The sequence below is a fragment of the Natator depressus genome, chromosome 1, assembly GCF_965152275.1.
Source record: "Natator depressus isolate rNatDep1 chromosome 1, rNatDep2.hap1, whole genome shotgun sequence".
Lineage (NCBI taxonomy): Eukaryota > Metazoa > Chordata > Testudines > Cheloniidae > Natator > Natator depressus.
In genome coordinates this window covers 220,324,441-220,330,927 of record NC_134234.1, presented here as the reverse complement: position 1 = coordinate 220,330,927, position 6,487 = coordinate 220,324,441, and the positions used below count along the sequence as shown (strand labels likewise).

The window sequence follows — 6,487 nt, the reverse complement described above, 5'->3', positions numbered from 1 at the left end:
AGGCAGGGCCTATAAATCCAGAAAGCTGGCTGCAGACTGGGGCTGCTGAGTAAGGGCAGTCGCTGCCTGGGAAGACGGAGGAGGGTTCTTGGAGTTAGTATATCCAGAGAGAGAAGGGGAAGCAGAGTGTAGGAAGCAGTCCAGGGAAGGAGCAATGCATGCAGAGAGAGGATCCCAGAACTGCTTAACTGAGGGTCCCTGGACTGGAACTCAGAGTAGAGTGCAGGCCTGGGTTCCCTTACCAGCAACTGAGGGAGGGGTGCCAGGGGAGTGAATGGGAAGGCTGCTTAGGACTGTTCATGGACTGTTCATGGACTGAACCCCAGAAGGGGGAACATTGAGTGACCTAGTCGGCGGCTAAGTCATGAAGAGGACGTTGTGGGTCCTGGAGCGAGAGGAGCTGCAGATCAGAGTGATGGTGTGCAAACCACGGATGGGATCATTGGCCTCAAGAGCTAATCCCCAGAGTGACCAGGAGGAGGCACCTGATGGACAGTGAATGGTGCACCCCATGACAGCCCCCTATGTCCCTCAGACAGTGCATGAGCGCATTTAATGATGAAGTGCACGATCTAGTTCCAAACCTATGTCTTATGTTGGTTTTGGATTCTTCCCTCAAAATTAACTTGCCAATGAGCAACTGCTAGAGTTCAGCAACTTCCTGCCACAATAGCTCTCATCTTCTTGGTTTTATAAGAGAAAAATCAATTTAACACATAAGAAGCCTGAGTGTGCAGGCTCCACCTCCTGTATCATTGTTTGACTGTATTAATATCTGAATCCTGTTTGCTGTACTCTGTGAATAAGTTGAGTAGTCTCAGTTCCATTCCTAAAGGCCAGGTGTCCACATCACAGTTTGGTTTTCTATCATCCTTGTTGGTATTGTCAGTAGAAAGACCAAACACTGAGCTGTGAACTGAACTACCTTTGCATCACTAGAGAGAGTCGTCCCTCCCCCACTCTCACCCTGAACAGGTGGAGGTGTGTTGCAAATGGCAGGGAGCAATAAGGACAGATGCAGACATCTGGATTTTTGGCCAAGTGGCAGCCACTTCATTAATTCCATAACAGGATAACATCTGTGATGGAGGGCAAAGCTGGAAGGTGCCCTCTTTTGCCTTGCTTGCTGCTGTCAACTGCTCTGTGCTCCAACAAGGCAAGTCAAGAACCTGTTTGGGGGACCATAGCTACTGTCCTCTTAGAGGAATGTCTCATTTGTTGCAATGGGGTAACATGGAGGGGGTGAACTGCCGTGGAGGTCTTGAGCCATAACCCTATGCTGGCTGAGAAGGCAAGCACACCTTAGCAGGAGAGTGAGGGAATCCTCTTCTTCCGCTGCCTGTGCGGCACCTTTCTGAAGATCAACAGAGAATGTTTAGTGTCCAGGACGGCCAATCTGCCATTTTCCACGAGTGCTTAATCAATCTTGAAAAGAAAATGCAAAGTATATCATATATTAAAACTTGCAGTTATCTGATGCAATCTAAAGGAAAGATTCCCTTCGCACTCCTTTACATGCTTACATTAATGGTCTAGAGCAACTACAGGTTTCATGCTGGGATGCTAGTATACCCAGAGTGAGAAGGGGAAGCAGAGTGCAGGAAGCAGTCCAGGGAAGGAGCAATGCGTGCAGAGAGAGGATCCCTCTCTGCTACCGGCTACTGTTCATTACATACACTTGTCTGGCTCCAGTTGAAAATCAGACCAAAAACTCCCTCATTTTTTAAAATGAAGTATTTACTACATAGGGGCCTTAATATATTGTGATTTTGTAAAGATTTAGGGGCTGGTATCCACTAAAGCATCAGTCTGGCATTGCAAAGGGACCTTACAGTAGATGTAAATTCCCCACCTTTATGCCTCTTTTGCACTTCACAAGTGATATAAAGGGGATATAAGGGAATCAATCCCTTAGTTTGGAGACCAGATCAGAAGAATACAAAGACTTTGGTAAGTTAAAATAAAAATAAACCAATATGTTTAAGTATTTTAGTTTTTCTCTTTGAGATTTGTTTTGTTTTAAATAGGAGACCGGATAAGGCAGGGTCTAAAATATGTGCAATGATGCATGGCTGTGCAGTGAAATATTTAAACATTCACTGACCTTCTTTGAATATGCTTATTAACAAGCTGAATTTCCCAGTGTTTCTGTCTGGAACCAGTACTTCAGTCTCTATTATATACAGTGACTTAAAAAAAACAATAGGCACTGAGTCAGGGAGACACAAAACAGTAAAAAGTGTGTGTGTGTGTGTGTGTGTGTTCATTACAATTATATTATCAAGCTCTTCTGTAATATTATTACAGGCTGTTCCAAGTTATCATGTATAAAAACAAACTACTCTGGTTTCAAGCCCAAAAAGTTAGAGAAGTAAGAGAAATATAATCAGTGCAGCTGTAGCAACAATGCTATTGTTAAAGAACAGGGACATTTCATAAACAGTGAGTAAGACAGTTCAGAAGGAAATAGTTGTAGAAGAAATCATTGCTCAAAAACTTGAAAGCAATTGTCCCCTTCCCTCCCCACCCTATGAAGAGATTATCCATGCAAGGGGAAAAAAAGGGTGAGGCTATGGGGTGGTGTCCTACATAAGGTCATAACACAAAACTACTCGTACTTGTGTATTTTTTTTTCTCTTGGAAGTAGATGAGAAAAAAGTAAGTCTGGAATCCATCTTAGAGCAGATACTGTATTTTAGGTGCCATCTGTAGGCCACGCATGCTACGAAGTGTCTATGCTAGTAGAGATTTGAGAGATGGAAGTCAAAGGCTATGTCTACACTACCACTTTTGTTGGTAAAACTTTTGTTGCTCAGGGGTGTGAAAAACACCCCCCTCCCCCGACCGACACAAGTTTCACTGACAAAAGTGCTGGTATGGACATCGCTATTTGGGCAGGAGAGGCTCTCCTGCCAACACAGCTAGTGCAGCTCATGGGGGGTGGTTTAATTACAGAGAGCTCTCTCCTGCCAGCAAAGAGGAGCTACACGGGAGGCCTTAAAGTGGCACAGCTGTCATGGCACAGTTGTGCCGCTGTAAGGGCTGTAGTGTAGACATAGCCTTAGTTTAAAAAGGAAGTGTCATCTCTGGCTCAGCTGTGCTTTGAAGTGGTGTTATGCTGAGCACAGTGGATCTGATTAGTCTTTCAATTACATTGCAGTGTAACTCCGTGGAATTACTCCTGGTTTATATCTGTTTTAGTGAGCTATGAATCAAGGGCTGACACTTTTTCTTAGGTAACATGTTTAACAATGCAAGTCCAAAGTTTTAATATGGAATGTAGTTGATATGCATTCAGCAGCGCAAAGGTGATATTTCAGTGTATCTTGTAGGATTAAGTTATTAAATTTTTTGAAGCATTTTCAGTTGCCTGATCATTTTATGCAATGGACATAACTCTCCATATCACTTACTGCAATTGCTTGTCCATCCACAATTAACCACACTTCCTGCAGAAACAGGAAACAATTTTACACAAATATAGATTTCCATAAAATCTGAAATTTACAGTAGTTTGAACCACGCACCCCTAAACTGAAGATTTGGGCCAATATTTTGAAAACTAAAGTTGGACTCATAAATCCATCAATAGAAGCTGTTCGTATTTGAGCACTTTTGAAAACGAAGCCACTTATTAAGATGTCTGTCTATAGATTTAGGCAGAGCTAATCAAAAAAGCTAAGTATAAATTTTTTAAAGAAATATTTGTTTCCATTAAAAAAATTGGTGTAATTTTTTCAGTTTTTCACCAAAAATATTTCTGAACCAAAACTTAGGTTTAATTTCCATGGGGGGAAAAACAGTCTCTCTCTCTCTCTCTCTCTCTCTTTTTTTTTTCTATGAAACATTTCTACCAAAATGAATTTTTAAATGGAAAATTCTCCATTTTGGTCATAAACATTTTTAGTTAAAAATAACATTTGATTCGACTCTTTAACAAGGTCTAAATTTAGGATCCTAACTTTAGGATCTTGTTTTGAAAGGAAAATTTTGGCCTTGATTTCCAGTACCATAAGGACACAACATTTAGACCAGATTTCTTTTCAGCTGGATTCTTGAAAGGTAACTTTTAAAGAAAAGCCTTTTGCATTGAATTCCTCCTTTGCACCTTGTGTATACCATTTATACCTGTGCAAAGTGAGTGTCAAATGGGTGTCAGAGTAGCAGCCGTGTTAGTCTGTATCCGCAAAAAGAACAGGAGTACTTGTGGCACCTTAGAGACTAACAAATTTATATTAGAGCATAAGCTTTCGTGGGCTACAGCCCACTTCATCAGATGCATTGAATGGAACATATAGTAAGAAGATTATATATATTTACACATACAGAGAAGGTGGAAGTTGCCATACAAACTGTAAGAGGCTAATTAATTAAGATGAGTTATTATCAGCAGGAGGAAAAAAAACTTCTGTGGTGATAATCAAGATGGCCCATTTAGACAGTTGACAAGAAGGTGTGAGGATACTTAACATGTGGAAATAGATTCAATATCTGTAATGACCCAGCCACTCCCAGTCTCTATTCAAACCCAGGTTAATGGTATCTTGTTTGCATATTAATTCAAGCTCAGCAGTTTCTTGTTGGAGTCTGTTTTTGAAGCTTTTCTGTTGCAGAACTGCAACCCTTAAGGCTTTTACTGAGTGGCCAGAGAGGTCGAAGTGTTCTTCTACCGGTTTTTGAATGTTATGATTCCTGATGTCAGATTTGTGTCCATTTATTCTTTTGCATAGAGACTGTCCGGTTTGGCCAATGTACATGGCATCTACTCAGCACTCACTTTACACAGATGTAAATGACTACAGAGAGCATGAGGCAGTGGAGAATTAGATAAAATTTTTATCTATGGATAAAATCTAGAGTCCATTAAAGTCAATGGCAAAACTCTCCTTGACATCATTGTACACAGGCTTTCACCCATATGCATATAATTATTTTCCTGACTCATTCATAGATAGTGAAGTTTTAGGTTAAAAAATAGAACTGTGTGCTCACCATTTCTTGACTGCAAGAAAACAAAATGTATTCTTTCACTAATGACCTATTCAAATACTGTTGTAATAGGTGATAAAAATTTAGGAATCCAAACTGTACAACAACTTGTTGAAATTAAAGTTGTTGGATTTGCTAAACCAAGTATATTCTGTGGAGCTAGGAATGTTGTTGTTAAGCAAATACAAGTGTGTGTGCTGAAGACGTAGAAGGACCGACTGAAATTCTGAAAGATACAAATAGCAACCATTTGTGCAGATCCCCTTGCCGCTGATACTGCTGCTGCAGGCATAGGTTTTAGCAGATGCCACAGTGAAGTGCAATGTCAATTAAAGATGAAAGGCTCAAGCGTAAATGAAAGTCAACTTAAACCTACCTCTCGGAAAATAAGATTCTGAAAACTGCATAATGCGCATACCGTACTCTCCCTTAACATCTAATCACTCCCCATAAACTTCCTCTTAACTGTGGTTCCATTTCTCCACAACACAGGAGACCTAACCTTTGCATAGACCCTGTTTAGCAAAGCACTTAAGCATGTACTTAAGAGTTTTGCTAAATCAGGTCCATAGTTTTCTAATCCATTTCCAAATCCCGGCTATAGAGTTTCAGCCTCTTCTGCTGATGGTTCCTTTCTATTACCCTCAATATATTCACTGCCTTCTCACTGCCAAAAATATTCCCTGTCCCACAGACATACAGGAACTGGCGGTGGAGAGGTTGAGTCAGCTGTGAGAGCATGTACATGTGATCAATGAGATTTTTCTGACAAAGGGAAGGTAGGGGGGATGGGACAGGACAGGACTCTCGTCCCAAAGAGTTGACACCTCTTCCAATGGCCAGAAATGGTCTCTGACCAGTAGTCCAGCACTTCATACATTACTATATTCCAAAACTTTTGAACACCCAGTTTCCAGACAGGCCAGGTGTGCAATGAGCAATTTTTAACTTTCCTCAGACACACCATGTACTGGAAACCATTCAGTGTTACAACACTGGCAACACTTAATACTACTGATTTTACTGACATAAATGCCAGACATAGCATCAATTCTGTTATTGCCAAACTACTAAAAACAAATAAATCAAATATAGTTTACTACTGTTCTTGACTTTTTCTCTGAATTAGATGAAGTACATTTAAGAAGTGGGAATTCAGCTGGACTATAAAGGAAACAGGTTGGCATAATTTATTTGTACTTTCCATAAGCTTTTGACAACATAGAAGCTAGCAAGGAAACTAAGAAATCATTGGGTGAGCAGTAAAGTCATGTCTGGGATCACAAATTGGAATGAGAGAGAGAAAACAGTGCGTAGGAATAAAAAAAAGGTCAATTTTCAAAATGGCAAAAGGTTAACAGTGGCATTCTAAGGTTGTGTGCCAAGAGTGGGTGTTTGTTAGTGTATTCATTAATGATCTGGAAAAGAGATTAAACAGCAAGGTGACAAAATTTGCTGCTGATACAATTATTTAGGTTAGTTGAGACTACTGAAGACC

General features: G+C 40.5%; 1 long non-coding RNA gene across 2 annotated transcripts in view; it reads right to left on the bottom strand.

The window, feature by feature from the left end:
• Nucleotides 1-312: 312 nt before the first annotated feature.
• LOC141975613 (uncharacterized) overlaps nt 313-6,487 on the bottom strand; it is a 54,324-nt gene continuing 48,149 nt past the window's right edge. Inside the window, exons 2-3 of one of the 2 annotated variants that reach the window (XR_012635958.1) lie at nt 2,105-2,189; nt 313-1,425 (exon numbers count right to left, since the gene is read on the bottom strand). This is a non-coding gene — a long non-coding RNA (uncharacterized LOC141975613). The remainder of the gene's footprint in view (nt 1,426-2,104; nt 2,190-6,487) is intronic. The other variant, XR_012635959.1, reaches the window with a different exon arrangement.